This window comes from Triticum aestivum, chromosome 5B (assembly GCF_018294505.1).
Source record: "Triticum aestivum cultivar Chinese Spring chromosome 5B, IWGSC CS RefSeq v2.1, whole genome shotgun sequence".
Lineage (NCBI taxonomy): Eukaryota > Viridiplantae > Streptophyta > Magnoliopsida > Poales > Poaceae > Triticum > Triticum aestivum.
This window is the reverse complement of record NC_057807.1, coordinates 491,411,707-491,435,378: the sequence shown is the minus strand read 5'-3', so window position 1 is coordinate 491,435,378 and position 23,672 is coordinate 491,411,707. Positions and strand designations below refer to the sequence as shown.

The 23,672-nt window shown below is 49.2% G+C and overlaps 1 pseudogene; it reads left to right on the top strand.

The window, feature by feature from the left end:
• The first annotated feature begins 21,538 nt into the window (after window positions 1–21,538).
• Window positions 21,539–22,005, top strand: LOC123117677 (protein BTR1-like; annotated as a pseudogene).
• Window positions 22,006–23,672: the final 1,667 nt, after the last annotated feature.

The following is a 23,672-nucleotide window of genomic DNA, read 5'->3' as shown; positions in this document are numbered from 1 at the left end:
GCTTCGGCTAGGGATGAAGGCATTCTAGACTTTGCTGATGAGGCTATTGAGCTTGGGCGCGAGGCGGAGTGACAACAGCTTGGCGAGGACCTTGGCGACAAGATGGATTAGACTTATGGGTCTGTAGTCACCAAGGCCGCTTGCGTTAGCGCGCTTGGGAAGAAGAGTGATAAGCGCCTGGTTGAGGCAGCTGAAACCACGGCCGCGGAGTGCGTACACTTGCTCGAAGATCTTCAAGAGGTCCTGCTTGATGATGGGCCAGCAGGAACGGAGGAATTCTGCTGTGAATCCATCGGGGCCGGGCGCTTTGCGAGACGGCAAGTGCTTGATAGCATGCCAGATCTCATCCTCGTTGAAGGGCGCGTCAAGGTCTTCCAGGAAAGATGGCTCGATGAGTTAAGAAAGGTTGATGGTGCAGTCCCGGGGCACATCGGTCCCAATCAGAGCATCAAAGTGCGCAAAGGTCGCCGCAGCCATGTCGCAAGGGTCGGTGAGGACGGTGCCATCAACTGATAGGGAATGAATCAAGTTCTTCTGCTTGCGGTAGGTGTACTGGCGAAGATAGAATGAAGTGTTCGCGTCGCCATCTTTAAGAGACGCGATGCGGGCGCGCTGGCAGGCAATTGTACGCTCGAGGGAGGCAAGGCCCAAGTAGGTGAGCTTGAGCTGGCGACGTAGCCAATCCTCATGCAGTGACAGCGGCCTGTGCTCCAGCGCAGTTTCAAAGCGTAGGAGCAGCTCACGGGAGATCGCGAGCTGGTCGCACATGTTGCCAACCAAGCACATGCTCTAGCTTGTGAGCTTGCGCGCGGTGGCCTGCATGCGTCACATGAAGCATTGAAAAGTATCAGCGTCCCCCACCGAGTTCCGTGCGCTAGCGACAACCTCCAAGAAGCCGGCGAGGCGCGTCCTGAACTCCTCGAAGCGGAAGCGTCGATGCACCGAATGCATGGGTGAGCAGTCCAGCAAGAGGGGGCGTGGTCAGAGACAACTGTGGCCAGACAGCGCAAGTGACACTCGCCATGCATCTCCTCCCAATCTGTGGAGCACATCACTCGATCAAGATGGACCAAGGTTGGTGGATTCTGCTCATTAGACCAAGTATAGCACCGGTCGTTGAGGTAAATCTCCTTGAGCGCGAGGTCATTGAGAACATGCCGGAAATGACCCATCATGCGTCGGTTGAGGTTGTCGTTGTTCTTATCTTCATCCCAATAGATGAGATTGAAGTCGCCGCAGATAAGCCATGGCCCGAGGCACGCAGCACACACGTCGCGGATTTCCTGGAGGCACACGATCTTTCCCGGGTCATCTTGGGGTTCCTAGATGATGGTGAGCCACCAGGGCGCGCTGAAGCCATCGGTGGTCGCGACCCGGGCCAAGAGAGTGTTGGTGGTGAACATGGGTCCGTGATCGACAAGTTCCGGCTTTTCCAAGCCAACAGAATCCCGCCGTGAGTGTCGTTCGCAGGGAGGTAAACATACTCATCAAACTCAGAGCCCAACGTCTCAAGAACAGTCGACGAGTAGATGAACTCCATCTTTGTTTCCTGGAAGCAAGCGATCGAAGCGCTGGAGGTTACAATAAGTGAGTGGATGGCAGTACGCCTGGCGCGAGCGTTTAAGCCGCAGACCTTCCAGTTGGTGATGCGGAGGCCTTGATCCATTGAACAGAGGTCGAAAGATGGGCACGCAGCAGAGCGACTATGTTGCGATCGGGCTGCCAACAATCACCATGGTGATTGGCACCGTGGAAGGATCAGATGGCAGCTCGCCACTGATTAGCGCGGCAATGGCCTTCAGGACGGTGTGCGGGAGGGGCGCGGCAAAACCCCCCTCGTAGGCCTTCATGGGTTCAGCAGAGATCACCTGGTCAATGCCGATGATGCCCAAGGTACGTAGGAGTTGGACCTACGCACGACGCTCGGCGGTAGGCAGAGCGGCAGTTTTAGCCTTCGCAATGGAGGCAGAGCGTCCACACCGCAGCGAGAAGTTCAGGGGTTGTCGTCGCTGTTTGCGTCCAGGGTTGGGGAGGGCTGGACAAGTCTGCTTGATGGCAGCGGCAAGGAAGTCTCCCAGGATCTAGGAGCTGATGGAGCTGGCGCGCTGGCGAGATCGATGCAGGGTTACAGGCGGCAAGGCGAAGCGTGCGGCGCTGCCGAACTGAATCGCGTGGGGTGCAAAGGCTGGAGCGGGCGACGATGGGCCTGGGGAGGTGGGCGATGATGGGCCTGGGGGGTGGCCCCACCGTCCATAGGCTGGGGCCACTGTAGAATGCGCCTGGGCGACTGGGCCGACGACGGGGCGCGGCCCAGCTCGGGCCTGTCATTGGAGGCAGCAGGGGTTGGGAGCGCGGTAGTTCAAAATTCCCGCGCGCTCTCTCGCAGCGCGTAGGTGGGGCTGGATCACAGGTCAGCCGGGCCCGCAGTAGCAGCAGGAGCTAATGAGGGTGAAACCCCGCTTTGTCCTGACAGTGGATCATCCTCGGGGGCAGTTGGGCGCTCCACAGGAAGGGAATCTGGGACCTCACTGGTGGAGGACAGGCCGTCCTGATCCCCAAGCGCGCGTGGACCGGTCGTTGGTGGCCCATCCCTGGTTGGGTTGTCCCCCTACGCGCACGGTGACATGCGAGACAGGCTCAGAGTGGGCCCAGCTGCAGGAGGATTGTGGATTGGCACCAATGTGCTAGGGCCAACTCGCGAGGTAAGATCCACCAGCGCTTGAGCGGGTGGCACGGTCGGCCTCGGATACGCCGCTGCTGCAGCTTTTGCGAGCACGGCCAGAACTCTTGCACACTTTTTCTTTCCTCCCCGCTTTCCTCTTTTGGCTCTGTGACGAGGGAGGTGGGGCCCATCCTCTGTGGGCCATGCATCCATGCATCTCGCAGACTCGTGTACGGGCGGCAACGCAAGTGCAGCGGTGGCGGCACGGGGTGCAGGACAGCCACAGACAACCGCCATGCTGTCGGCACGCGAGCGACCATTGGGGCGCGTCTAGCCGGACGAGGTGACAACCATGCCATCCACGCATCCGTCAGGTGCGGTGGCCGTGAGGCGGCACTGCTGGCCACGCCTTCGCTGGTGACCACGCCCAGGGCCATGGCCCGCATCGTTGTTGGCATTACCGCTGGCACGGCCGCCGCCGTTGGCAGTGTCGTCGACCGAGTTGGGAAGGGGGGCAGACCTGATGAGCCGGACAGAGATGGGGTACTCGAGGGTGCAGGTGACAGGAGGCGGGCCAGGGCGGGCTGCGGGGACTTGCTCCACAATCTCCAGGATGGCCGCCCAGCGAATGCTGGCCGGGTCGTTGATAATCCCCAAGTGCAGGGAATCATCGTAGCAATTCCCAAAGGTGGAAGTGATAAGTATGGAGTGTCGAACCCACAAGGAGCTAAATGTAAGATCAATATTCTCTCAAGTCCTATCTGCCACTGATACGACTCTACGTACACCGAACGTTTGCTTCCAACTAGAAACGAGAAATAAAATTACGTTGCGGGTGTGAAGAGGATAACTTTGCATGCTACCGGAGAGCTAAAGTATAAAAGTAGGTGCTGTTATCAGAAAGTTAGAATATATTACTAAATATTATAAATAGCGAGTGTGGAATAATGATGGGTCGGTGTGCGGAATTGTCCTAGGCAATTGTTAACAAGACCGGTGGTCGTCATTGCAATTTCATATGAGGGAGAATAATAAGCTAACATACTTTCTCTTCTTGGATCATATGCACTTATGATTGGAACTCTAGCAAGCATCCACAACTACTAAAGATCATTAAGGTAAAACCCAACCACAGCATTAAAGCATCAAGTCCCCTTTATCCCATACACCACAACCCCCTTACTCGGGTTTATGCTTCTGTCACTCAAGCAACCCCCTATAAGCGAATCATGAACGTATCGCAACACCATACAACGACAATCCTTCACGCTTGCGTGACACGGAGGGCACAATAGGACAACACCAAAATAAAACATACAACTCGTACCAATCTAGATCATCAATCAACCCAAAGACAAAAGATATCTACTCAAAACATCATAGGATGGCAACACTTCATTGGATCATAATATGTGGCATAAAGCACCATGTTCAAGTAGGGATTACAGTGGGGTGCGAGAGAGTGGACCGCGTAAAAGAGATGAGGATGGTGATGTTGATGAAGATGATCACCGCGGCAATGATTCCCCTCCCGATGGCACTCTGGCACCACCGAGAGAGAGGTGGAGAGGTCCTCCCCCCTGTACTTCCTCCTCCATGGCCTCCCCCATGGATGGGGAGAGGTTCTCCCTCTGGTCCTTGGCCTTCATGGTGATGATGGCCCTCCGGGATCCTCCTCCATGGCCTCCGGTGATGAAGGCCCCCTACAGCAGGGTGCTAGAGATGGTGATGCGGAGCATCCCTCGACTACTCGCACCGACACTCCATCACCACCGCAAGCACCATGAGGACCGATGACAAGAGCACGTGCACGCGCCATCGAGAACGAGGTTCATTCTCTCCTCTTCGAGTTTCGGTCGGTTTCACTTGAGAATGGGATTCTACCTCAAAGAGATACACTATGCGTTCTTAGGTACATTGGAGATCATTGTGAGGAAGCAAGGATGAAGGCCCAAGCACCCATGGAGCAAGAGGAGGAAGGAGAGGACAAGAAGAGCGAAGAAGAAAGCACGGAGAAGAAACCTCTAGACACCCTGGGTGCCCGGCCTCACCACCGGGGAGCTGCCCCGGCTCACCCCGGGTGCCCGGCCCCTTGGCCTCTGGGTGTCCGACCCCTCTGCTCCCAGCCGCTGGCCGCCCCACCGGGTGCCCGGGCCTGGGACCCCTGGGTGCCCGACCCCTCCCAGCCGCCCGCCTGGCACCACCCCGGGTGCCCGCCCCCCCCCCCCCCAGCTGAGCCCCTATATGGGCCGGGTGCCCGGACCCTTCGCCCCCGGATGCCCGACCGAACCTGAAGATGGCCCTTACCGGTCCGGGTGCCCGACCCCCATGACCCCGGGTGCCCGGACGACACCGAGAGCCTGCGTGCCTCCTCGGGGCTTTGCCCTTGTACCCCCCTCCTCTCTCATTTCGTCCCTTAACTATATAAGGGCATCTCCTAGTTCATTTGTAGGGTTAGCAAAGATATTAGAACACAAAAGAGGGCTTTGCTCATCTTCCTCCTTTAGGAGATCTAGACCTCCACTTGGAGAAGCTCCTCTTGGAGATCAAGCCCTCCTCTTGGAGAAGATCCTCTTTGGATGCAAGACCTCACCTAGTGAGAAGAACCTTACCCTAGTGCTATTATCCTTGGATTGATCTTGTAATCTTGTGGATCTCATGTATGCTACTCTAGTGGATGTGATATTTGGGTTTGTTTGAGAGTTTTGTTCTTGGTGTTCTTGAGTGTTTTTCCTCCTTTTCCCCCCTCCAAGTGTGAAAAGATCCCACCTAGGGTTTGACCATACAACATATTGGTATCATGAGCAAGGTTTATTCACATCTTGGAGTACCATCCCCCCATTTGCTAGCTTGATTTTGTTGTTTTTCGTCCAAATTCGAAAATCCCCACAAAAATAGCCCCCAAAATTTTGCTTGCAATTTGTTGGATCTTGTGAGATTTGGTTGTTTTGGTCCATGGATTTGATGTTTGGCAAGTGGATCTAGCCCCTCCCCAACAATCCCCACCCTTCCCACCACGAAATTCATGGAATTTTGCATTTCCCCCAAATTATCCGCCCACCCCGAAGACCACCGAGTGCCCGCACCTCGAATCCCCGGGCACCCGCACCCCTGGGCCATTTCTCCCAGCCACCCCTGGGCACCCGCACCTCACACCCCCGGGTGCCCGCACCCCCGCCCAAATCATCCCACTACCAACACCATTTTGGCCATAATTTCCACTTCCCAAGTCCATTTTTCATGTTCTTTAGCTCGTTTAGAAGCTCTTGACATCCCCCATCCACTCATCCCACTACCACCACCATTAGCCCCCATCCAAAAAATCATCACAAAAACACCCACCTTCCACATTTGACTGATTTTGTGTTGCCATTCCGTTTCCTAAGGTGTTTCGGCTATTTAGGAGCGTGTGACATCGTCATCACCATCATCGACTCGGAGCCATCTTCACCGCTAACCGTGAGAAAGGACGGTAACCTCGATGACACTTACTTCTTACCTTGCCTTTTTGCATTGATAGCCCGAGCCACTTTGCGTTGCTTACCCATTGAGACTAGCAAGTTGAGAATTGCCGGGCCACGCTATTATGCACCGTAGTGATTGTGTTATCATCCTTGTGCCATAAGTCTCTCCCGTGCATATCATATATACTTGTCTCATATCATACTCGGCTCGAGCATCAAGCATAGAAAAAAAAGCTTTTAAGAAAAAGTGGAGGAACAAAGAGCTTGTAAGCAATAGATTTGAGCCTTTTGCATAGTTATATCACCTTGGTCATCGCATATATAGCATAGTTGGGATTGAAGACGGCATGGTTCTCTCATAGGTAGGTGCACAAGCGTATCTTGCCCATTTGAGCAATCGAGCTAGTGTCTCTTGAGCATTCGCACAACAAGAGCATTTTCCGTGGTTGCACATTTTGAGCTCACTCCTTGGTTGTGCGGATCCCATCTATCTTCCGTGCGTGTGTATCTAGTGATACCTTTGGGTTTGATCTATTTGTTTTACCTTCATTTTTGTGAACCTTCTCAACCTTATCGAGATCTTGACTAACATTTGCTTGAAATTTTTGCCACCATCCTAACCGAGCTACTCCATAAGCCTCTTATTTGTAGGTGTGAGAAACAAACCCGGTTCCAATTCTCCTATTGTGGGATTACATTGAGTGACACTTGTTACATCCTCAATCCTAGGACAAGGTAACTTTGGTATTGTTCTCTCATTTTCCTACTCACCCCACTTGGTTATGATGGATAGGCCAAACTCGTCGTCGAACCCACTTTTCGAGGAGCAAGGTGATGATTTCGGCTTTGTCTCCAAGAACCACTTCTTCATCGCGCAACGAGCGCTTCATCAAGAAAACATCACACTGGGTGAACGCTTGGAGCAACTAGCCTCCGACCTTCGTCAAAACATCGATGACAAATTCAACACACAAATGGAAGAGGTCCGCAACATGATCGTGCGATGCCCGTCTTCCACATCCGCTTCTTCAAGACGGCGCCACTCAAGTCACCGTACAAGTCGGCAATCTTTGGACTACTCCTCTTATGATGCAAGTCCGCCACGAGCTCGCCCTCCTCGACGTGATCATTCTCAAGATCACCAAGTTCAAGAAAATCCATTCCATGGCAATGGCTTACAAAACCGAGTTCGAGCACGTGAACGGATGCGAAACCAAGTCCCTCAAGGAGCAATAGAGCAAGAGAAAATAGCTCCAAAAGTACCACGTCAAGTCCATCAAGACGGTGATGCACTTCGACAAGCACAAGTGCGCCATGAAGCACAAGCACTCGAAGCTCAACACACACTCGACGAGGCCACTAGAGCCGTCGAAGACCGCAACCGCCAAGTGCGAGAACAAGAGGAAGCTTTTCATCATGAGATACAAGAAGAAGCCGCACGACGCGAAGAGCAACAAGAAAGGCGCAACCAAGCGCACATTTCTCACCCTCCTCCAAGACAAGAGAGACACCAAGTGGAACAAGTGCTTCAAGACCCTCCTCCACGCCAAGAGCGACATCACAAGGAACAAGCATTTGAGGACTTTCCAAGGCAAGAGTGATATCACAACCGCTATCAAGATGAAGAACTCCGCTACGGCAAGCTCAAGTTCACCATGCCAAAGTTCTCTGGAAGCAATGATCCCGAAGAATATCTCTCTTGGGCATTGAAGGTGGACAAGATTTTTCGCCTCCACAACTACGATGAAGAAAATAAGATTGCCATGGCCTCCCTCGAGTTCCAAGACTACGTCCTCATTTGGTGGGAACAAGTGATCGAGCGATGACATACAAGAGGCGAACCACCAATCACAACTTGGGAAGCAATGAAGGAAGTCATGAGAGCCCGCTTTGTGCCCACTCACTACACTCGAGATCTTTTCAAGAAGTTGCAACTCCTCAAGCAAGGCACAAAGACGGTGGAAGAATACTACCAAGAAATGGAGATTGCCATGATACGAGCCAATGTCAAGGAAGATGACGAGAAAACAATGGCTCGCTTCTTGAATGGCCTCAACCACCCAATCAAGAGGATCACCGACTTCCAACCATACTCCAACCTTCTTGAGCTAGTTCATCAAGCGACCAATGCTGAGCGACAAGTGCAAGATGACTTCAAATACGCCAAGTACTCGTCCAAGACCTACGGCTCCTATTCTCAAGCTCCCGCGACTTCGGTACCTCCTACATCAACTCGAGCATCACCAAGTACCGGCGACAAGTTAAGTTCCAAGCAAGTGGCACCTTCCTCGACTCGTCCTCCGTCAAGCACCTACAAATCCAAGACTCCTTCATCTTCGGCGCCTCCCGATGACCCCGTCAAGACAAGTTCAATCAAGTGCTTCACATGTGGCGGCCGAGGACACAAGTCCTTCCAGTGCACCAACAAGCGAACAATGATCTTCAACGATGACGAACCATATGACTCAATGAGTGAAGAAGAAATGGAAGCCATTGAGCACGTGGCCATGCACCGATGCGTGAACGAAGATGAAGATGATCAAGTCTTTTGTGACAACGATTCAAGTCCCTCTCTCGTGGTCTCCAAGGTCTTGACGCTCCAACACCACCAAGACGAAGACCAACGGTGCCACATCTTCCACACCAAGGCCGACATCAATGGGCGCTCCATCAAGGTCATCATCAACGGAGGTAGTTGTCACAACTTGGCAAGTGAAGAGCTATGTTCCAAGCTGCAATTGGTCAAGAAGAAGCACCCCCGTCCCTACAAGGTGCAATGGCTAAGCGACTCCGGCACTATTCAAGTGGAGCACAGGGTGCAAGTATCTTTCAAGATCGACGCATACGAGGACACCCTAGAGTGTGATGTGGTTCCTATGTCCGTGTGCCACCTTCTTTTGGGAAGACCTTGGCAATTCGACCGTGGTGTCATCCACAATGGACGAACCAACCACTATAGCTTCAAGATGAAAGGCAAGGAGTATGTGCTTCGACCAATGTCCCCAAGCCAAGTTATCGCCGACAAGCAAGCTTCCACCCATCATGGAGAAACTAGTGTGAGAGTGCACCACCAAAAAGAAAGTGAGAGCCACAAGCAAAAATTGAGCGCCTCTTCGCCAAGAGAGAAAAACTTAGTCCTCCTAGCCACAAAAAGAGAGATGAGAGAAGTGCGTGAGAACCCATCGAGTGTCGTCCACTTTGTCCTCCTATGCAAAGATGAGGTTACCAAAACTAACAACCCTAATCCTCTTCCTCTAGTGTTTTCCAACTTGTTGCAGGAATTTGAGGATGTGTTTCCCGATGAGCTACCCCCCGGTCTCCCTCCTCTATGTGGCATTGAACATCGGACCGACCTCATCCCCGGCGCACCTCTTCCAAACAAGGCTCCCTACCGCGTCAACACCGAAGAAACAAAGGAGATCCAACGAGAAGTATAACAACTAATCGACAACGGTCATGTACGTGAAAGCTTAAGCCCTTGTGCCATTCCCGTTATACTTGTGCCCAAGCGAGACGGTAGTTTTCGCATGTGCTCGGATTGTAGACCTATCAATGCTATTACCATTCGTTATAGGCATCCCATTCCCCGCTTAGATGATATGCTTGATGAACTTAGCGGTGCCACCATTTTCTCAAAAATTGATCTTAAAAGTGGTTATTATCAAATCTGCATACAAGAAGGTGATGAATGGAAAACCGCTTTCAAAACTAAATTTGGCTTGTACGATTGGTTGGTTATGCCTATGGGTTTATCGGAAGCTCCCGGTACTTTCATGCGTCTTATGCATTTTGTGCTTCGACCTTACATTCGAGTTTTCGTAGTGGTTTACTTTGATGATATTCTTGTGTTTAGTAAATCCATGAAAGAGCATCTAAGTCATGTTAGGGCTGTTTTACAAACTCTTCGCAAGGAACGTCTTTATGCCAACATGAAAAAGTGCAAGTTTGGTGTTGACAAGCTTGTTTTCTTGGGATTCGTTGTTTCTTCCAAGGGTGTACATGTTGATGAATCTAAAATTGAAGCAATTAAAACTTGGCCCCAACCCACCAATTTGCAACAAGTGCGTAGTTTTCTTGGCCTTGCGGGTTTTTATCGTCGCTTTGTGAAAGATTTTAGCACTATTGTCGCTCCTTTGCATGCTTTGAGTAAGAAGAATGCTCCTTTTGTTTGGGGACCTTTGCAATCAACCGCTTTTGATGAGCTCAAATCTTTGCTTACACATGCTCTGATTCTTGCTTTACCCAACTTTGAAAAAACTTTTTAGGTTCATTGTGATGCAAGTGGTACCGGAATTGGTGGAGTTTTGATGCAAGAAAAATGAGCTATTGCATATTTTAGTGAAAAACTTTCCGGTGCTCAACTTAACTATCCCATCTATGACAAAGAATTGTTTGCTTTAGTGCGTGTGTTACCTGTGTGGGAGCATTACCTTAGACCACATGAGTTTGTCATGCATACCGATCATGAAACACTTAAATACCTCAAAGGTCAAACCAAGTTGAATAAACGGCATGCTAAATGGAGTGAATTCATTAAATATTTTCCCTATGTGATAAAGTACATTAAGGACAAAGAAAACATGGTGGTGGATGCCCTTTCCCGCAAATGCATGTTACTTACTCAACTTGAATTGAATGTAGTTGGATTTGATCATATCAAAGATTTGTATGAGGGTGATGTGACTTCTGCTACTCCTTATGCTAAGTGTGTGACGCATACTTCTTGGGAAAGATATTATATCAAAGATGGTTATCTTATGAGAGCTAACAAACTATGAATTCCCGAGTCTTCTCTTCGTTTGCTCCTTTTGCAAGAGGCTCATGGAGGCGGACTCATGTGACACTTTGGACGTGACAAGACTTTCACCACACTCTCCAAGAACTATTATTGGCCAAAGATGTTTCGTGATGTCGTATGCTTCACCAACCGGTGCTCTACATGTTGCAAAGCTAAGTCACACTCTCAATCCCATGGTTTACATATGCCTTTACCTATTCCACATCAACCTTGGGAAGACATTAGCATGGATTTTGTACTTGGATTACCTAGAACTTAAAAGGGCAAGGACTCCTTTTTTGTTGTTGTGGACCGATTCTCTAAAATGGCTCATTTTATCCCATGCAATAAGATAGACGACGCTTCACATGTTGCCAATCTATTTTGTAGGGAAATCTTGAGGTTGCACGGCGTGCCAAAGACAATTGTGTCGGATCAAGACGTCAAGTTCTTAAGCTACTTTTGGAAGACGCTATGCGCCAAGCTCGGGATCAAACTACTATTCTCCATGGCGTATCATCCTCAAACCGAAGGCCAAATGAAAGTCACCAACCGGACGCTTGCAACTCTTCTACGTGTGTTGATCAAGAAGAACATCAAGGAGTGGGGGGAGTGCCTACCCATCGTCGAGTACACCTACAATCGCGCAAGACACTCTACAACCGGCAAGTCCCCCTTCGAGGTCGTTTACGGTTTCAACCCTTTGTCACCATTGGACATCCTTCCTCTATCGCTTCAAGAACGAGCAAACATGGACGCAAGTGCAAGAGCCGCCTACCTGAAGAAAAGGCATGAAGAAACACGTTCCAGGATCGAGCGCCAAGTGCAACGCCTCACCGCCAAGCTCAACATCAACAAGTCTCCGATGGTGTTCCAACCGGGTGATCAAGTATGGATACATCTCCGCAAAGACCGCTTCCCCAAGGAGCGCAAGTCCAAGCTACTCCCAAGAGTCGACGGACCATTCAAGGTGATTGCACGCTACAACGACAACGTCTACAAGGTCGACATACCACGTGACAAGTACAACGTTAGCGACATCTTCAACGTCAAAGACTCGGCCAAGTACCATGGTGATGAAGAGCATGATCCGTGGACGGATCTCTCCCAAGGGGGGGGGGGAGATGATGCGGAGCATCCCTTGACTACTCCCACCGACACTCCATCACCACCGCAAGCACCAAGAGGACCAATGACAACAGCACGTGCATGCGCCATCGAGAATGAGGTTGATTCTCTCCTCTTCGAGTTTCGCTCGGTTTCACTTGAGAATGGGATTCTACCTCAAAGAGATACACTATGCGTTCTTAGGTACATTGGAGATCATCGTGAGGAAGCAAGGATGAAGTCCCAAGCACCCATGGAGCAAGAGGAGGAAGGAGAGGACAAGAAGAGCGAAGAAGAAAGGACGGAGAAAAAACCTCTGGACACCCCGGGTGCCCGGCCTCTCGAACCCCCGGTGCCCTGCCTCACCACCTGGGAGCTGCCCCGGCTCACCCCGGGTGCCCGGCCCCTTGGCCTCCAGGTGCCCAGGCCCTCTGCTCCCAGTCGCTGGCCGCCCCCCCGGGTGCCCGATCCTGGGACCCCCGGGTGCCCGAGCCTGGGACCCCCGGGTGCCCGGCCCCTCCCAGCCGCCCGCCTGGCGCCACCCCGGGTGCCCTGCTTGGGGCCCCGGGTGCCCGGGCTCCCCTCCAGCCAAGCCCCTGTATGGGCCGGGTGCCCGGACCCTTCGCCCCCGGGTGCCCGGCCTAACCTGAAGATGGCCCTGACCAGTCCGGGTGCCCGACCCCCATGACCCCGGGTGCCCGGACGACACCGAGAGCCTGCGTGCCTCCTCGGGGCTTTGCCCTTGTATCCCCCTCCTCTCTCATTTCGTCCCTAAACTATATAAGGGCATCTCCTAGGGACGCGGAGGAATTGATCCCGAGCACCAGTTATCCCGGATGAACAGTAAAATCTGAAAAAATAGTAAAAAATTAAAAAAAAATCTGAAATTTTTTGTCAAGAAACTTTGATGTTTTTCCTACATGCGTGCCAATTTCGTGATGAGATGACATTTGTGGAGGTCACAGCAAAAAAAAATCATGCTCCAAAAAAACTATTTTTGGAAGCATTTTGTAGCATCGATTTTGTTTTTTTTGCTGAGACCTGCATGAATGTCATTTTGTCATGAAATTTTGCACGCATGTGCAAAAGATATCAACGTTTGTTGCCAAAACAATTCAGATTTTTTTGAACTTTTTAAATATATTTTTTGCTTGTACTGTAGTGAAGGGTGCGTGTGAGCTCGAGCTCACAATAGCACTTTCGCATCTCCTAGTTCATTTGTAGGGTTAGCATATTAGAACACAAAAGAGGGCTTTGTTCATCTTCCTCCTTTAGGAGAGCTAGACCTCCACTTGGAGAAGCTCCTCTTGGAGATCAAGCCCTCCTCTTGGAGAAGATCCTCTTTGGATGCAAGACCTCACCTAGTGAGAAGAACCTTACCCTAGTGCTATTATCCTGGGATTGATCTTGTAATCTTGTGGATCTCATGTATGCTACTCTAGTGGATGTGATATTTGGGTTTGTTTGAGAGTTTTGTTCTTGGTGTTCTTGAGTGTTTTTCCTCCTCCCCCCTCCAAGTGTGAAAAGATCCCACCTAGGGTTTGACCCTACAACAGAGGGTCTAGATTGATTTCTCGTGGCTACAGAGGCTTGCGGTGGTGGAACTTCCGATCTAGGTTATTTTCTGGAGTTTTCTGTATTTATATGAATTTTTGGCGCCGGTCTCACGTCAGGGGGGTCTCCGAATCGTCCACGAGATAGGGGCCCACGCCCAAGGGGGTGGGCGCGCCCCCCACCCTCATGGACAGCCCGAGACTCTTCTGGCCCAACACTTTTACTCCAGTGGCTTCTTTTGGTCCATCAAAAACCATGAAAAATTGGTACGTCAATTGGACTCCGTTTGGTATTCCTTTTCTGTAAAACTCAAAAACAAGGAAAAACAGAAACTGGCATTGGGCTCTACGTTAATAGGTTAGTCCCAAAAATCATATAAAATAGCATATAAATGCATATAAAACATCTACGATGGATAATATAATAACATGAATACTTCATAAATTATAGATACATTGGAGACGTATCAGCATCCCCAAGCTTAATTCCTGCTCGTCCTCGAGTAGGTAAATGATAAAAGAAATAATTTATGAAGTCTGAATGCTAGCAGGTGCACAAGTTTGATCAATGATAATTTCAATCACCTTTTCTGGCATCATTATATGTCATAACAGTAGGTCATGTCATAAAACTTTTCATGATCAAGTAACAAGCACTACTAGGGAAAAGCCTAGCAGCGGCGCGGGTTTTGGCCTCTCAGTAGCGCGGGTACCGACGCTACTAATAAGGTGCTACAACTAACGTATAGAAGTAGCACCTATTGTCCCATGCTACTGCTATACATGAATAGCGGTAGCGCTCTTTGGAAAAGGGCGCTACTGATATTATCTGCAGCGCTTTTTACAGGGAAGCGCTACTGGTAAGGCGGCGCTACTGCTAAATTTACCCCCTCGCTACTACTAGTTTTATTAGTTTTTTTTCCTGCATATTTGTTTTGTATTTGTTTTGTATTTGAATAGGCTTTATACAATAATCTTTAGCATACCATACACATACAAATGTAATCATAGCATATACATACAATTAGTCTCATCAAATCATGTCATCATCATAATCATCATCCAACACAAAGTGGTCTCTCGTCATCAATCTCGAAAATAGCGATACAAGTCTCGATTACTTGCAAGTACATCATCATCCATCTAAACAATGATATATGCAAGAAGATCTATCACTTTGAGTACATGAGTTCGTATCCCTCTCTCGCATTAGCGTGAACCTAAACTAACTACTGCTTGTCGCTCGGAAACCGGAAACCGGTACACCTGGACCTGACACTCCGGCCACTTGTCGTATATATACTCCTGGCGTAGCACTTCTTCGCCATCTATGATCTATGCACCTGCATCGTCACATGAGTCGATGATATGCAACATATATAGTTGAGCAACAGAAAGAGACAGACTTGGCAAAAATAGAAACAACATATCATAAGCATAAATAACAAAGTTCATCGTACTCAAAATGCCCTAACTAGAGTGAATTTCGCTAGTCGAGGAGGAGGACGGTTTAATTACATCACAAATAAAGTTTCACCGTGCATAACTCAAAGTTTTGTCATACAGAAAGTATGGACTAAATGGACACATTGTCATATATCGACAATCACTCCATCGTGTCGTGCCATCCATCCATGTCAAGGAGATAGTCCTCGAGCTTAGTGAAAGGCTTCATGTCAAGACGCTGAGAGGCTATCCATGTTCGGACGTCTTCCCGCGACATTTGTCCTTCTCCGTAGAACATCCCTGTTTTTCCGACGACCTCGTTCATGATGATTTGGGAAAGTTCGCGCTGGATGTTATAGAACTCAGCTCGAAGTCGATGATCCTTGATATCTCCTATGTCCTTTGCCCATTACAGAATATGGGCATCGCCAGATCTAGGTGACATGTGAAGGTTCTGGTGATCCCGTCTGTACTCCAGCATGTGGTGTAGGACATAGAATCCATCATTAAGAGAATCGTTCGGTTGCTCGATGCAGCAGAAGTCGGTCTTATGGCTGAAGGCGGCCCTGCCGCCCCTTCTCTTCTTGTCCCTAACCTCTCCACCCCTTGCTTGGTAGTAAAACATAGCACTGTCGAGAACATCTTTGATGTGGGTGTAATCCTTTTTGTGAATGTTCTTCGATGAGTCCAAGTAAAGAGCGTGGGAGAATCGGGGGTAGAGGTTGATGAGGACAGCGCGCCCGCCGCTGTGCAAAATAAGTACACCTCAAATTAATTAGCCTCCACCGTGCAAATGAATTATTGAAATCGAAGGAAGGATAGCAGCGCAGATGACTTACACGGGATGATAAGGCACGAGAATCGCCTCCTTGTCCTTATTGGAGACCATGAAACTGACAATGTAATCCCTCGCGTATTCACGCTGCTCTGCACAGACTCCCAAGAAGACCTCGTGCATGTAGTACGGGTCAGCGACACAAGATATGACGTATCTGCTCAACCCCAATTTTGTAGTTCATGTGCAAGGCATAAAGGCGGACAAACGTAAAATCCAGCTTCTTCACGTGAAACATGTCGAATATGTAATCGAACCGGAGGAAGAACTTATCCGTGGGGAAGCTGTCGACGTATGACATTTGCCGCGGAATGTTAACCACATAGAGTGGGTATCCTGGATCTTTCGAGGCGATGAGGCCTTTCTCTACCCGCAGCACATAGTCATGAAGTCTCCTTAGATCGCCGAATTTGGGCCGTAGCGCTGTTGCAGGTAGGACTAGTTGACCGGGGATATGCCATTTATCCGCATCGGGGATATCTATACGGTCCTGAAGCCGAGGCTGCTGAGGCGGCTGGATCATAGAATCAGCTTTTTTGCCTTTCCTCGCTCTCGTCCTAGACTTCTTTACTACCGGAAGGTCGTCAATAATACGTTGAGATGGTAATTCAGGCACCGACTCATGACGCTCGAACCCTGAGGAGGCGCCAGTATAGACATACTGTTCAGCGCCATCGTCATCGTCATCCTCATCCATGGCGATGTCATTAGTGACTAATGGAGCCTCCTCCTTACCCTGTTTGCTATCACCCAACCCGACACGCGACGCTAATTGGGTAGGTGGGGTGTTGATGTTCATACCTTGCTGAGGCTGCGTGCTCGTGGGTGTGCTCCCGGCCGCCTCCAGACGAAGCAGACTCTTTGGCCACAACAGGAGCCACCCATTGCAACAATCACCAAGCCGCCGCGGGGTCTCGTCGTCATCCCGCACTAGCATTAGAGGAGGCAAATTCTCGTGGCCTGGTTTGACACTGGCCACGGAAATCTTGAAGATGTTCGGGGGGATCGGCCGGCTGTGGAACAATGGTTCCTTCGGCTCCATTATCGTCGCTTTCCCCACGTCCACCTTCTGTTCGCTGATGGTGTACAATATGGTGCACGGGGTTTTGTCGGCCTGCAAAGAAAAGTCTGCGACGTGAGACATTCGAAAGGCAACGAAAACGGGAGATTATACATTTATATTGAAGGGGGCCGGTGTGACAGATACCGTGAGGGCGTCGAGCTCAGCCAAAGAGGAGGCACCACCGAGCATGTCCGGTGCGGGAGTCGGTGCGGGAGCAGGTACGGGAGCCGGTTCGGGAGTAGGTGCTCCCAAGAAGTCAGCAAGGGGAAAGTCCTCTGCATTTTTTTCTGGATTTTGCCTTGTCCAACTGAAAACGCCCGTCACCAAGGAAGTAGACATATCTGCAATCGCCTGTTTTGCGGCAGCTACCGCTGTTGCGACTGTCTGAGATGATTTCTTCTCAACCACAATCTCAACCTTCTTGTCGATGTTTTCTTTAGTTAACCTCCATCTTTCCTTTCTCTCCTCCATGGTCTCACGGTAGTACTTCTTCGACGTGGCGCCGTCTCCGACAGCGTGCATGCGTCCATATGATGGTCGAGTATCCACCGTTTGTCGTTTCAATATGTTCAACACCCGGTTGAATGGAGTGTCCCACTTGGGCCTCACCAATGCCTCAGACGGCGAGTCGCTTTCGGCCGCAATCCGGTGCTGCTCTCTCTGCAAAAGGCACAAGGATCGTTTACAAATATGACTAACGTGTGCAGTTGAATTGATCAGAAACTAAAATTACCAGCAGTCCCATGAACTCCATAATGACCGGTGTTGTCTCGTAAACCTTCTTCACTGGGTCCCAACGGTGCCGGGCCCTCAGGACGTCACGCTCCTGCGGGACAGTGAAATCCGCCAAGGGGTCTGGGATGCCCAGACTCGCGGCTTCCACGTCCTCCTTGGCCCATTTGGACCTCTATCCGCCGTAACCACAGCTTCCGAGGTGGTGGCTCCCAATGTTCCTCTTTTGAAGCCCCTTCATGTACTTAGACTTTTTTTTGGCAGCTTCGGCCTCGCAAGCCTCCTTGAATATTTGAAACTGCTCTTCCGTGATTGTCGGATTATCCTTTACAATCTCGGAGTAGGGTTCCCCGTCGTTGATCTTTGCTTTCACTCGATTTTTCCAGGCGGCCAACGCGTCGCTAAACTTGGTCATGGCGTGTTTGTTTATCTTCTTCATTGCCGGGTCCTCGTCTGGATCTTCATAATCCTTCTCATTCCGGCCCAGGAACAAGAATATCTGGTGAAACTTCTTTAGGAGGGAGCTCCTCATATTTTCTATCTTCTGTAGTTTCTCATCGTTGATGGTGGTGGTTGTCCGTACGATGCAGCCTATTTGATTGCTGTAGCACGCGCGCACTTCCTCGGGCGCCTCTGGCTCAAAATTGTCATCGTCCACCTCCATGACCACCAGTCTAGTGGTCCTGAGTTTGTTAGGAACCCGTTGCCTCTTTGCTTTCGGTTCTACACCGGCTTCGCTCTCCGAGGCAGCACCGGTCTCAGCGCCGGTCTCGATGCCGGTCTGAATCTCAGCGCCAGTCTCAGTCTCAGCACCGGTCTGCGTGTCGGTCTCAGTCCCCGATGCCACCGGTGGGCCCAGCAACAACATCGGTTGATCGTCGGTAAGGCTAAAAAATTTGTCCGCCGCCAGGTAGACGTCATCGCAATCACCAGAACCCTGTCCTTCATTGTTGCTAGCCATGTTTCCTATGATTAAATCTAGTCAATTAATTCTAGACCTAATAAAATGAATAATGACATAAAAAGGACTATTGTTTTGCAGGAATGTTGACTCCTTCCTGGTGCGGCAAATCCCGGGCACTCGATATGTCCTAGTTTGTAGTACAAGTCATGCCGAAATTCACGGAAAATTTCGGCATGACCTTTGCTAAAAAGTGGACAAATCGAGAACCTGAAATTTGCCGGAACAGAAATGAATCAACATTCCGGCAAAACATAGGCCACTCAGCATCATTCCCTGGAAACAACAAAGCCACTTGGGCACAATCGAACAACTTAAATGAAAAGATATAACATGACCACTTCAATGAAAAATAAAATTTGCCTAAATTCTTTTCCTTGAAAAATAGTGGTGTTTCAAAAATCAAAAACCTTTGCAAAATGACCTCACTAAACACTTCTCTGCCTAGGATAGAACCCAAATTATGTTGATCTAGCTATTCCTCTCTCTCACACAAACACACATTATTATCTCTAACCCTTCTCTGCCTAGGACAGAACCCAATTAAATTGCAAAGGAACTCCATTTCTCTAACCCTTCTGACCTAATGCTCTGAAATAAAATTTTCCTCTAACCTAGCCAGCCTACTTAACCTAGCTTGTTAATCCAACGAACCTAATTAACCTACCTATTTAACCTAGTTAGTTAATCTAGTTTACCTAGATAATTAACCCTAATTAAACTAGTTAACGCAGCTAGTTCTCTGTCAAAGCCCAAAATAAATTTTTGCACTAATTAACCTAGATAATTAACCTAATTAAACTAGTTAACCTGACTAGTTCTCTGTCAAAGCCCTAACTAAATTTTTGCACTAACCTAGATAATTAACCTAATTAAACTAGTTAACCTAACTACTTCTCTGTCAAAGCCCTAACTAAATTTTTGCCCTAACATAGATAATTAACCTAATTAAACTAGCTAACCTATGCATGAGAGAGAGAAGAGGGGTGGGGGCTTACAGAGGATGGCTCCGGTGGTGGCGACAGAGGCAGTTGTGGCGAGGGAGGCAGGGGCGTCTCCGGTGACGGCGAGGGAGGCAGGGGCATCTCTGGTGACGGCGAGGGAGGAAGTTGTGGCGAGGAAGGATCCGGTGGCATCGACGGCGGCTCCGGTGGCGTTGACGAGGCCGTGCGGCTCTGTGGCGTTGGGGGCGGCTTTGGTGGCGTCGACGGCGCACGGCTCTGGTGGTGTCGACGTCGGCAGGAGACAACGGCGAAGTGGGGCAACGACGAATCGGGGAGACGGCGGCGCGCGGGGTGTGTTGAGGGATTTGGGGGAGAAGTGGTGGCCGGGGGAAATGTTTTTTTGGTTAAGTCAAACTTAGCGGTAGCGTGTTTGGTGAAACACGCTATAGCTAAGATAGCTATAGCGGTTTTTACAAAACGCGCTGCTGCTATAGCTATGTAATTTTCTTCCATTTTTAATTTCCTTTTCTGTTTCTATAGCGGGGGTCTAGGACTCGCGCTGCAGCTACGCTAGCTACAACTCCTCTTACAAACACACGCTGCTGCTATGTCTTCCTCTGTTTTTTCGCTTTTTCATTTATTTTTCTTTACATTTTATTTTTTCCTTTCTCCTTTTTCTATTTCTTTCATTTTCATTTACTTTTCTATTTGTTTTTCATCTTATTTTATTTCCGTTAGTAGTAGCGCTCTTCTTAGGAAACGCGCTGCTACTTATGCCCTAGCGGTAGCGAGTTTCTTCCAAGCCCGCTACTGCTATGCGTAGACTATCATTCTAGCAGTTGGAATATTAGTAGTAGCCCTTTTGACACTACACGCGCTACTGCTAAGATTGTATCTGTATCACGGTTTTCCTTCGATTGCTACTGATATCTAGCACTAGCGCCCTTTTTTGACCCGCGTTGTTGCTAAATTTCTGTGTATAAGGTTTTCCCTAGTAGTGAAGCTATTCACATGTTAAAGTATAGATCATAAACTTTCTTGAAAACTAACAAACAGTGCTCTTAGTTAATAAACAATTGCAATTCATCTTATTTTCAGAAGGGTCTATGTAAGAGCTTTGATTTAGCAAATCCCACATACTCAACTATCATATAGTCTTTCACAATTGCTAACACTCATGTGATATATATATAGGGTGGCACTATTCTAATCCTAGGATTAGAATAACTATTTGGATCACACCAGCCCTATAAAGGCTCGATCATAGGTTCCCCAACTCCCGAACCGTGCTGGAACAAAGAAAAAAATACTACGACCATCCATCTCGCATCTCCCGCACTCCCTCGATCCCACCTCCCGCACTCCAACCCATCTGCCCCCACCATCAGCCCCCAGAACCGCCGCCACCGTCGCCTCTAACCCGCGCGCCACTCCGCGGGCCGGGGTCTAGCCCCCGCGCCGCCCCTCGCCTGAGTCGTCCCTCGTCGCCCCACTCCTGGATCCGGCCACCCCGCCGCTCCCGCACCTGAGCCGGCCCCCGCGCCGCCCCACTCCTGGATCCGGCCGCCTTCCTACCTTGCTCCCGGGCAGCACCTGCCTCAGGACGACGGCGCGAGGAGGCTGAGCTCGGCCGAGCTCGCCACCCCGACGGCTCACCCCGCCCTAGCCACGTCCGCCCTTGCCTCCAACCACCGCCCCAACCACCTCCACCACTGCCCTCTGACCCGACCACCTCCCTTCTACCCGCCCCCAACTTGCCCTCCGGCGTGACCTTCCCAACACTCCGTCGCGACCTTCCCTCCCCTCCTACGCGGCCTGCCCTCCGCCCCTGTTTCTTGCACCGTTCTGCCATCCCCACTCGCAAATCGAGCTAGTTTACCAACTAGTGCTATCGGCCTCTACAGCAAAACCTGAACCATCTTATCTTGAATTCCTCTAGACTAACACCCATGAGATCGCCTGACTACGACAACGACGTGCAAGGGACCCTCACCATGAGTGTCGCGGACGAGTACGTGGGCGCCGTCATCGGCTATGGCGGGAGGACCATAGGAGAGATCAAACGGGTACGTACATATCTCCCGCACCACCGAAGCGCAGCCACAAACGGTTAAACGACAAGGCTATGGTTTGGACTAATGGTTCGTCGTCAAAGTGCAGGTTACGGGCGTGCCGATCAGTATCTCTAAGGGGGAGCTCAAAGCTGGGACGAGCGAGAGGTAGGGACGACAACAGGTCTCAGCCGGGTTTGCGTGTTCTTTACCCACGAAATCAGTCCTGCCTGTATGTCATTTTGACCTGCAGCGTGTGTGTGGTACAGGGAGGTGGTGTTCAGCGGGACACGGGAAGGGGTCGATGCGGCGAGGCGATGATCATGCAGCGGGTCTCGAACATCGCCAATAGTTGCTGCCAGCAGGGTGGCGGTGGTGGTGAAAGGTGGCCTGTCAAGGAAGTGGAGTAGCAGCATCAGTAGCAGTGATAAAACAGAGCAAAGCGGAGCAGAGCATAGTACTGAATTACTACTGATGGTGGTACTAGGGCAGGAGATGTCCCAAGTTTTTTGGTCCCTTGCGTGCGTCGCCGGAGCAATTTATTAGCAAGAATTGCTTACTTGGGAGGGGAAGGCATGGTGCAATTACTGATGGATGCACGACTAGTTTTGGTTTTGGTCAATGTTGCTTCCATGTTTGACTACTAGTGTATCCGTGCCTTGTGTTTCGGTGAGAGGATGGATGGATGATTCCTCTGGGTTTGATTTATCCAACCCAAGAGGAGGGGAGTTCTGAAATGGAAGGCCGAAGCAAAGTTGTTGTTTACTTGCACACAAACATGGATGATCTGATCAGATCATATCAGACTTCCACTATGGAGCATGTTGCAACTTCCGTTTAGTTCTGAGACTCTAATTCTATCAGTTTAGTCCTTGTATTGTTCTTGTAGGAAAAAAATTGAAGAGTCAAAGAAAATGGAAAAAGAATGCATCAGTATAGCTACTTAGCAGAAAATGGTCAAAGAGTATGTTGCTTCGATGGTTTTTTGTGTGCTTGTATTTGAAAAATTACATCAAAGAAAATTCAGCAACTTGTGTACGCATGTGGATAACGTGAGAACAATATTCTGCCCACCGTTTGTTTTTGCTAATGATTTTGTTTGTCTTCCATTTTATATGTTAGGAAAATTGATGCCTGAACTTTTTGTCTTGAAAAGAAGAATAGATAGGAGAAGGTCACATATGTGTACCAGGAAAAAGTTGCGGTTTGAAGGAGGACTGAAGTTCAGAGTGATGTGGATGTGAAGGTTCAGAGAAGTTCAAGGTGAAAACATCGGGAAGTTCAACTACTACACGAAATGTATTTCAGTTAAGAATATATAAGCATAGAAAACTAAAAGCTTCAAAGTTTGTTGCAAGAAGTTCACGTGCTCCTCCCTGCACAGTTCAAAAATTATATTTATGACACACCCGCCGTTCATTTATATGTTGTTTTAAAATGCAAAAACCAACGTTGTTTTGCCATTTTAGAAACTTCTCTCAAACGACAACAAATTTGTAATACATGTCTACATGAAAAACTTGCTGCGATTCATAAGCTTTCCACCTGGTATATTATGTGCCACATTTTGTTGAACGGTTTAAAATTTTTATGTATACCATTTAAAACATGTTTTGATGTATTCAAAAAATTCTTACCTGTGGAAAGAAGTTCATAGTGAAAACAACAAGAAGTTCAAGTACTGCAAGGAATGCATTTCAGGTGAGAACAGAAGTATAGAAAAATAAAAGTTTAAAAGGTTTGTTGAAAGAAGTTCAAGTGCTCCTTCCGGGAAGTTAAAAAAATTGCGAGAGAGGTTCACCTTGTATTTCCATGTACGATTTTTTCCATATAAAACTTGAATACAATTCTTTAATCAGAATATAAAAAGGTGAAGTACAAATTGAAATAACAGAGAAGTTTTGAGTTTATTAAAACATAGTATTTACCTGTTCAAAAAATAAAAACACAACACCATTTTTTACACTTTTAAAAAACAACTCATAAACGAAAAAATGGTTGCTAGAAGTTCAAGTGCTCGGCAAGGAAAAGTTGAAAAATTCTTCTGAGAGAGGTTCACCATGTATTTAGATGTCCA